Below are 10,184 nucleotides of genomic sequence, written 5' to 3'. Positions count from 1 at the left end.
TCAGAGGGCCCCTTGGCCCACGGCTCTGGCCTCCTTAGCTGCCCTAGCAACTTGACCCTCAAATATACTTTTCTCTTGCTGCAGAAAAGATCATCTCCTAGGAGAATTTTTAATTTACCTTCAAAGCTTTGAACGTAAATTTGGGCCTTGTGTTTAGTGCACGACTTAAATGGAACCCCTGCTGTTCAGGAGAGTGGATTACTGGTGGACTTAATTATTATTTATGAATTCCGTGAAAATCTAGACATCATTTTATCCTGATCAGAAATTACAAATGACTGTTAAAGAAGGCATGAGTTTTTAAATATGTAGCATGTTTATTTATACACACAGGAGGTGATGGAAGTTTGTACTTGTGTGTTGGAAATTGAATTTTAGCAAAACTTGGCAAGACGAGCACGGGGACCTCCTGACAATCCACGTGACAATGAATGACTGGACCCCCGACTGCGCACCTGGCTGTCTCCCCATGGGCCTATGGAGCCCTCCCAAGAAATAGCAATGAGGAAGGAGTTCATGCCAGGGCTGCAGACCCCTTGGGAAAAGCCTCAACTTGTTTTAGAAAACATGCCTGCTTGTTTTCTTACTTTTCTGGAAAAGATTAGGGAAATTCTTGCCCCTTAGAGTTCTTAAAAGGGTAAAGTATGGGAGCCGGCCCTATGGCCCAGTGGTTGGGTTCGTGCACTCTGCTTCAGTGGTCCAGGGTTCACCGGTTCGGACTCTGGGACATGGCACTGCTCATCTGGCCATGCTGTGGTGGTGTCTCATGTAGAAGAGCTAAAGAGAGGAAGATTGACCACAGATGTTAGCTAAGAGCCAATCTTCCTCAAAAAAAAAGAAAGGTCAAATATGATTGCGATTGAGTGAAATCTTGGACTCTTAATCTCTGCCTTGAGGGGAATTCCAAAAGGATGAGAACATTCCCCACTTCAGAAGGGTCTCCTTTCCAAGTGCAGCAGAAGGTCTGTTGTGATGGAGACAGGCCCTCTCTTCCTAGCACAATGTCAGCTGTAATTATGGTGAGCCTCAAAACGGAGGGAAAGAAAATAGCAGTCCTGTGACAGAACAGCTGGCTTATAAGATAGTTTTCTAAACAAAAATTATTAACAACAAAACTTTGTAAACAAAAATCTTTGAGGATGAATAAAACTGTGTTCACTGAATCCTTAGGTTAAAACACACGCATGCACACACAGAAACACATGACATAATTTCAGTGCGTTAATTTTGCTTCAAAAATTAACGTACATCATGGAAATCCCTGTGTGCATTTCCTTGAGGGCTTTTTCTAGAAAAAAAAAGTTTGCTGCAAACTTTAGCTTGCGTAAGATTCATCCAGGAATCTGTTTACAATGAAGATTCCTCAGCTTCACCCCTTAAGACTGTTTCAAATGGTCCAAAAAGTCCTTTTTGGGAAACAACAAATTAGAGGGAAAAGAGGAAGGGTGTCATAAGAGGGCAGACAACTTACTGTGACACAGGCGTGGGGACTTGACCCTGGCCTCTGGGCTGCAGATTGCTGGGAGAAAGGCGATGGTTGAGCCTCCCTTGGAAAGGAAGCACTTATAAAATTATACAAGTAATATAACTATATTTCATTCAGCTTTTTAAAAAAAGAAATTTTATGATCCAATTACTCTAACATGTTAATTCTTATCTATTACTTCATTTCTATCTTCTTTTTTCAGATGCCAAATTTTCCATAGTTATAACCACAGAATATACGTTTATAAAATTGTATCTCTTCCTCTCCTCTTGGTTTTATTCACATAAGTCTTATTCCATATCTCTACCAGGTCCCCCTAAACATAATGTTAAAGCGCTCCATATTGCTTTGTTGATTGGTTTCACAATCATTTACTTTATCATGTCCTACTGGTGAACATTTAGTTTGCTTCCAATTTTGCTGTGTTGAATACCACCATTACGATAATCCTTTGATCATTTGGGTTAAATGCTAAGGTAGATTCCCCTTCATTTTGGGCATCTTGTGTTTTAACCCATGAAAGTTCTTCCCTCACTTTCTTCCTCTCAAGTCAAGGCCCAGGTACAGTCTATGCGCCTCAAGAGTAGAGCAGTTGAGGTTTAGGAAGCAACGAATTTTCAGCCAGTCAAAACTACTAAAGGATACTAAGAAGGAAGGGAACATCTTTCTGTGCTAGAGATTGTCCAGGTCTCTGGAATGATTGTAAAAACAAATGAACAACCAAACAACAAAAAATCCCAAGAATCTTGCAGGGCTCAGAGAAGAGCTTATAAAGTTTTTGGGAATGGAGGGAAAGGAGAAGAATGAAAAATAAAATGCAACCTGAGAAGGCGGTTCAAGATGGCGACATAGGAAGATCCTGAATTCATCTCCTTCTACAGACAGACCAAATCTACAGCTATGTATGGAACAATTTACTTTGAAAAAGACCCAAAAACTAGCTGAGCAACTCCTTCACTCTGGCAAAGGACAAAAGGCCACATTCAAGAGTGTAAGAAAGGCTGAGACACAATCTCACCATAAACCCCATCCCCCACACAGTGACCCACAACTGGGAAGGAAGTCAAAAACCCAGAGCCTCTCCCTGAGGAGAGAAGAGTTCATACTCCACATCAGACATCCCAACATTTAAGACCTGCACCTGAGAGATAAGCCCCCAAAACATCTGGCTTTGAAAACCCATGGGACTCGGGTCCATGAGAACCAAATGGCTGTAGTGCACTGAGAAACCCCTCACCTGTCCAGGGCCCGGCACAGAAGCAGACATTTGAAAAGGGCCCAGACTTTATCAAAGAGATTCATTTGCTAATAAAGCATTGGTTGGAGGGGCAGGGGCCAATTGGAATGCTCAATGGAGATGAAGGAGCTGGCAGGTGGCATTTTCACGCTCTTCCTCTGCCACACTACAGCTGCAGATGTCATCTTTTTTTTCCCCTTTCTTTCCCTCTAGACCTTCTTATTTTTTCCTTTGTCAGGTATCATCTTCACACTCTCCCTCTGCACACTCCACAGCACCACTATCTCCCAGAGGGGAGATTTACATACATCTGGTGCCCCAGTTCTCATGTATGGTGTCCTAGATTTTGCTTCTGCAGTCCAGGTGATGTCCCTTGATCACCTGGCTCTGGAGGCCAGGGGGTCTTGGTTCCTGGGGCCCATGGGACTATAAAATCAGAGAGATAATTCTTGGCTGACTACCGCCCCCAGGACACTGCACAGATAGCAGACTGAAACACACCTCAGTCTACGTGAGAAAGAGGCCTATTTACTGCTCCTGAAGCTTCAGCCTGAGAGGCAGGCTTCAGGTTTGGCATATTTCTAGAGGTCTGTGGAGGTACTCCCAAGGAATGTAAGCTGAGGGACAGCATCTTGTGCTTTCCTTCTGCCTTGCTCCAGCTCACTGGTATCTGTCAGTGTTGCAATCCAATGTACACATCAGGATAGATGCGGAGAGGGCTGATGGCCACTCTGAGTTTATTATAACCAGTGTTTCAATATATACATAGCTTACATCTATTAAACATCACAGGTGTTCTGGATGAAGTAATTAGCAAATGCCAAGAATTCTTAGTGATTTCTCAAGGAGCCCTCCCTTGGCCTCTGTTTTGATATTATCATGTTATTGCTGTGCTTGTATATTTTTATCTCGGAGCAGGCAAGGCCTCCTAGGCAACGGCCCCTCCTGCTCCTGATATTGATATCCTGTCTCCATCTGTGCCCCCGGGCGACTGTGCCTGTCTTAGGTTGCCCCACCCTGGAGGTCTTACCTGTCATGGCTGACCGGCCTTCTCACCTCCGGATCACAGTTTGTTGGCAAGCCTTTTCCAGTGATTATTAACACTTCCTGCATCAGGGGCGGCTATAGTATCTCCCAGAAAGGAGCTTATACACTTGCCTGGAGCCTCGATTTTTGTGACTGTCACCCAGAGGACACCTCCAGATCACCTAGCTCTGGTGGTCAGCAGGCAGGGCTTACTCTTGAAGTCCCACAGGATTGCATATATTTGCATAGTTTTAAAGCTGCTGCCTGAGGGTCTGGCTTCCAATCACCATGAACCTAGGTGCTGAGATCACCAGCTGTGGGACACGGACAGGTCTTGGCACACCCTCAACTATAAGAGCTATTAAAAATAAAATAGGCTGCTTGGACAAGCACAAAGGTTTGAGAGACAATCAAGAGCTGTGGCAGGGTTGAACAACAAGGTTCATCTCCTACATAAGGCCACTCCTCCAAGACTGGGAGAGAAAGCTGTTTCCTCTAATGAATAGAAACAAACACAGAGAGTTAAGCAAAATGAGGAAGCAGAGGAATATTTTTCAAATGAAAAAACAAGATAAAACCTCAGGAAAAAATCTTCATGAAATGGAGACAAGTAATCTGCCTGATAAAGAGTTCAAAGTACTGGTCATAAAGAGGCTCATTGAACTTGGGAGAAGAATGGGTGAACACAGTGAGAACTTGAACAAAGAGATAGAAAATATAATAAAGTACCACATAGAAGTCACAGAGCTAAAGAATACAATAACTGAGCTGAAAAATACTCTAGAGGGGTTCAAAAGCAGGTTAGAAGAAACAGAAGAAAGGATCAGTGAACTCAAAGACAGGTCAAAGGAACTTGCCCAATCAGAATAGCAAAAATAAAAAAGAAGTTTAAAAAGTGAAAATAGCTTAAGGGACTTATGGGACATTTTAAGCAGATTTGCATTATAGGGGTTCCAAAAGGAGAAGAGGAAGAGAGAGAGAAAGAAGCAGAAAATTTATTTGAAGAAATAATGGCTGAAAACTTGCCTAAACTGGGGAAGAATATCCAGATCCAGGAAACCCATATATTTCCAAATAAGATGAACCCAAAGAGACCCACACCAAGACATATTATAATTAAAATATCACAAGTTAAAAACAATGAGAGAATCTTAAAAGCAGCAAGAGAAAAACAACTTATTACATACAAGGGAACTCCCTTAAGACTATTAGCAGATTTTTCAAAAGACACTTGCAGTCCAGAAGGGAGTGGCATGATACATTCAAAGTGCAGAAAGAAAAATACTCCAACCAAGAATACTTTACCTGGCAAAGTTATCATTCAATTCATGCATCAATGGACCTATATACACTGGAATAGTATTCAGCCATTAAAAGAATGAAACCTTGCCATTTCTGGCAACATGTATTGAACTTGAGGGCATTATGTAAGGGAAGTAAGTCAGATAGAGAAAGACAAATACTGTATGATTTCACTGATATGTGGAATCTTGGAAAAAAAAAAAAAAACAGCAAGCAAGCTCATAGATACAGAGAACAACAGATCAGTGTTTGCCAGAGGCTGGGGGATGGAGGTGGCTGCAATGGGTGAAGAGAATCAAAGGTACAAACTTCCAGTTATAAAATCAATAAGTCGTGGGGATGTAATGCACAGCATGGTGACGATACAACTGTATTCATATTTGAAAGTTGTTAAGAGAGTACATCTTAAAGTATCTCATTGCAAAGAAAAACATTTGTAACTATGTATGGGGAGGGATGTTAACTAGACTTAGTGTGGTGATCATTTCACAATACATACAAATATCAAATCATTTTGTAGTGCACCTAAAACTAATATAATATTATATGCCAATTATACCTCAATAAAAAATTAACATAACCTGAAAGCTTAAAAAATAACTAACCTTTACTGACTGCTTACTAGTGGGGACTTCGACAGGGTCTGAATAAATAGCACCCTTCTTTCCTGATCAGATGCTAAATAAACTGAGAAATAAACAAAAGAGCAGCAGATAGTGGCCAAAATAACACCTTTGCTACTGATAAAGCTATGATGGAGGAAATGGCTTATTTCTATGGGCAAATGCTTTTCTCCAGGACCACTCCTAGGGTGTGCAAGGCTCTGGGAAATATTTTTGTTGGGCCCTTGTCTATATAAACAAATTGATTAAAAAATATATTTATAAAATGCATCAGCCCATGTGAGGGATTGTGACTTATCAATCAAGATTTAGAACAAATAATGAATAAAGACATGCTTACATATTTGTCTGTGTTCTCATCAGTGCATGTGATGATTTTTCATACTATCCAGGCACCATTTCTTCCTGCCCAGCTCCAGGAACCATTTATTCATGTTCTTTATTATATGCACTGTTCCTGGCTAATTTCATATTTCCTACAGTGAGGAAATGATAGCAACAGCATTATTACTCATGATGATGTGGCCTTCCAGAACCTGTTTGTATTGAAACAATATAGGTCTTCTGGCCTCTGCAGTTGCCTAATTCCATTTATTTAATGCTGGTTGCATCATTACTCCTGATGCTACATCATCCACAGAGTCGCCTGTGAATACCAGCTTCTGATGACTCTATCAAAGGTTGTTTTTGTGCTTCATTGACGATGACCGCTTATGCAAGTGTTATCCAGAGTATGCAGGAAAATGTGAACAGTAGTTTATTTTCTAGATATGTTAAATTTACTGATCTGAATTTTATACCATAAACAGAAGAGTATAGCTTCCAACTCCATCCTCTCTTGAACTCCTTAGGCCATATCCACTGCATTCCTAGAAGATGATCTCTTTAATGTGGACCCTGCTCTTGCCTTCCACACCCCATCAGCAGGGAGGAGGAGTGATGGATCGAAGGAGAAGAGCAATTTCTTTTTTTTTCTGAGGAAGATTTGCCCTGAGCTAACATCTGTGCCAATCTTCCTCTATTTTGTATGTGGGTCGCCATCACAGCATGGCCACTGATGAATGGTGTAGGTCCACATCTAGGAACTGAACCCAGGCCACCAAAGCAGAGCATGCCAAACTTAACCAATAGGCTATGGGGCTGGCCCTAAGAGTGGTTTCTTTTGCGTAAGAAAAGCTGATCCCTCATCCAGCACAGTTTAAGGCCAACCTATGAGAGCATGACGTCACCACAGTTGGAGCCAGGAGAGGACATGGATGGAGAGGGTCTGCTGGTGCAACAGTCTCAAGTGTCCTCAGAGGAGATGGGCATAGCCACGCAGGAAACCTGCTAGGGGTGGGTGACTGCCCCAGGTGATAGCAGTGGGGGTGAAACAGGTAAAGGACACCTCCTGGCCCTCACCTGAAGTGCCATAGACCAGGTGGCACTTCAGGGATATAGGCCCACATATGCAGCTCAAGCCAAGCCCTGATCTTGCTTTGCTTCTGATGTGAATGAAAGGTACTCCAAATCAGCGTGATTCTGGTGGCCTAATCTTGCTCACTCTTGCAAAAGAAATACCCTACCATTCAGTGGGAGGGAGTTGCTGGCCAGATCACCCTCCCGGAACCAGAGTCCAGACATGGGGCCTCAGAATGACCCCACAGATATGAGTCGTGGAACTTCTTGGGGCGTCTCGTTGAGTCCACTTGCAGGGTGGAGGGGGAGAGAGCACCCAGAAGGCAGACACAGGTCTGGGGCGCACACTGAACCCCACCCAGACGTTGCTGCCTGTCCAGTCAGTTCCAGACCCTGGAAGGGGACTCGAACATTTTGAGGGAAGAACTCCAAGGCGCAGGACCCCTGTTTGCAGTGAAGGGCTGGGCAGGTGTAAGGGCAGTGCTGCTCTTCTTAATAGTGACCTCCAGAACTAGCCTGATGTGCTGTCACTACCACGCTGGGGCAGATGAGGGCTGCTCTCCGAAAAGCAGAGGCAGCTGCTTACTTCCAAGAGAGGAAAAGAAGTTGAGACAAGCATGCCAGTTCACTCACCCTGATTCTAACTGGATCAAGCCACTTCCCAACAAGTGAGGGGTGGAGAGAGGCCAGGAGTGTCTCTGCAGCGGAGTTCCCTCTACACGGAAGGAAACATTGGGAATGGGAAAGAAGCGTTCCTACCCAAAACTTACTCCGTGCCTGACAGGATCCTAAGTACTTTACGTGTATTAACTCACTCAATTCGCATAATGACCCTACAAGAGAAATATCATATGTCTCTCTTTTATAGATGAGGCAACAACACATGGAAGTCAAGCAAGCTCCTCAAGATTTCACAGCTAGTACATGGTCAGACTTAGGATTTAAACTGAGATAATCTGGCTGATGAGGAAGGAAGGAAGGAAGGAGGGGCAGGAGGGAGGGAAGAAAGGACAGAGAAGAAAAGGCTAGAGTCTGTCACCTCTGGAGTAACTGGCAGGATTGAGGGCTTTTTTCTTCCCTTATAACTTGGAGGAGTGTGTAAACATTGCCTCCACTTTCCTCTTCCCAGGCTCAAGAAAGTCTGCACAGAACAACTCTAAATTGTATTTCCATTTGAAAAGAATAAATATTCTCCTTGGGTGCAATGAGTCTTATCCTCACTTTTGTAGACATCATCTCTGACATGAACAGGTCACTAGAAAATGCTGCTACTCAATTTACAAGACAAAATGTTCCCTTCATTGTGATGTTTTTTTTTTTCACCCAGCAGGTTTCCTACTTCAGGACCACGAAGCAATCACCGGCTCCTACAGATTATTAATCAGTGTTGTCGTCCTTATAAAACTTCAAATTTCACCCTGTACTTTCATTTTGATAAAGGGCCTGCTGCAAAGGAAGTTTGCAGAAATGCGAAGGCAGCCTGGACTCCTGTCTAGCAGAGATGACATGAGCCTAACCGCCAAGCCCGGAAAGGAGGAAACATTGCTTCCCATGAAGCCTCCTGCAGACTTTCTAGGGGTGAACTACACTGGCAAACAGGTTGCAGGCTAGACGGTAGAGTTTTTGCAAAGAGACTCCAACCAGAGAAGGACAAACTACTTCTTTTAAGACATGAATTACAGGCATCTTTCCGAATGCAGTGCAACTCCACTTTTATAGCACTTTGGGAGCAGAGCATTACAACAACGCCATCTCTTAAAGTGTGCAGGGAAGGAAGCTACTAGACGGAACAACTGTGAAATATCCCACAGCAAACAGAGAGGTGGTGGGGGACGTAGGGCAGTAGAGCTGTGAGCAGGGACAGCTCTCAGCCCCCAACCCCTCTCTCCTGCACTTAAGGTGGACATACAGTCCCAACTGTGGCCTGAAATGAGCCGATGAGTTAGGCAAAGCCTATTCACCATCCTTGACTATCGGAGACCCATATGGTTTTAGAAGGGCCTCTGAGAATGTGTCAGCCAGTGGAGGTTGGAATCAACACAACTTTCCTAGGGGACACTGCCCTTTTATGAGGAAAAGGAACAACTATATATACTTAAATATACATATGGTGTATTTTTTTGCCAGTATGATAAAATGTTAATGATTCTTAAATCATCAAATCCACTGCAGATAGATGATGTATATGTAGGGGTTTGTTGTATATTCTTTTAATTTCTCATGTATTTTTGAGATGTTATTAAAATATTTTTTAAAATATTGACACTTCTATTTTAAAATCCCTTAGGAGTCTAACATTTGTGCCACGCAAGGGTGCCAAATACCTGTTGAGAAATTCTCAGTTGCTGGAAGCTAGAGAATCAGTGACATTGGCTTTTATTTTCTAGCCCTTCCAGCTCTCCCGCTTTCCCACTATGTTCTCCCTACCCCAAGCCTTTCCTAATTTAAAACCGACCCAAAATGGAAGCAGAAAAATAGCAACTCACAAGCAAATGTCTTGATCTGCTTCTTTGTTATTATTTTCCCACTTTGTCTGCTGGAAGCTGAGACCTATGCACAAAGCGGGCTTGTAGGTAAACACAACCTATTTCTGATCTAACCTTAGCTGCTGCCCTGACTCACCCGAGGATTACACTGGGCAAGAAAGCAAGGGCGGAGCTTTTGGCAGAGTGGACGAACTGTGTTTGGAGTCAGAAAACCTGAATTCAAGGCCTAGATCCAACATTTTCTGGCTGTGTGATCATGGGCAAGCCACTGCCTCTTCCTTAAGTGAGGTGATACATTGGTGATTTGTTAGTTTTTCATTGAATCTAAATACAAAGCAGTCTATGAAGACAAGCACCTTTGCCAACTTGCTTTGGCAAACCTCTCCCAGGTTCCTGTGGTATGTGTTACTGGAGATGATGCCATAGGTACTCATTAACCAAAAGGATTAGCTGTCTGGGACAGAGACTAATTAGGAGAGGGCAAGCCCATGTAGAGTGGATTTTGTGTGACTAACAGGGACCTGACATTTACCCCTATTCAATCACAACCTGCTTTCAACCCAGGTCTTACCAGTCTGTGGAAATACAACAGGTTTCCTTTGACCACGTCATTGCTGTTGCTTATT

At 43.1% G+C, this 10,184-nt stretch overlaps 1 long non-coding RNA gene across 1 annotated transcript; it reads right to left on the bottom strand.

Annotated features, from left to right (window-relative positions):
* Positions 1–297: 297 nt before the first annotated feature.
* LOC102149410 (uncharacterized) lies at positions 298–9,664 on the bottom strand. The gene is made up of 3 exons (XR_001378335.3): positions 9,559–9,664; positions 1,472–1,547; positions 298–777 (listed from the first exon to the last, which is right to left on the bottom strand). It is a non-coding gene; the product is annotated as an uncharacterized lncRNA (long non-coding RNA).
* Between the last annotated feature and the right edge of the window lie 520 nt (positions 9,665–10,184).

The sequence above is a fragment of the Equus caballus genome, chromosome 14 (assembly GCF_041296265.1).
Source record: "Equus caballus isolate H_3958 breed thoroughbred chromosome 14, TB-T2T, whole genome shotgun sequence".
Taxonomy (NCBI): Eukaryota; Metazoa; Chordata; class Mammalia; order Perissodactyla; family Equidae; genus Equus; species Equus caballus.
Note: the sequence above shows the minus strand (reverse complement) of the source record. Positions and strands in the feature narration are given on the sequence as shown.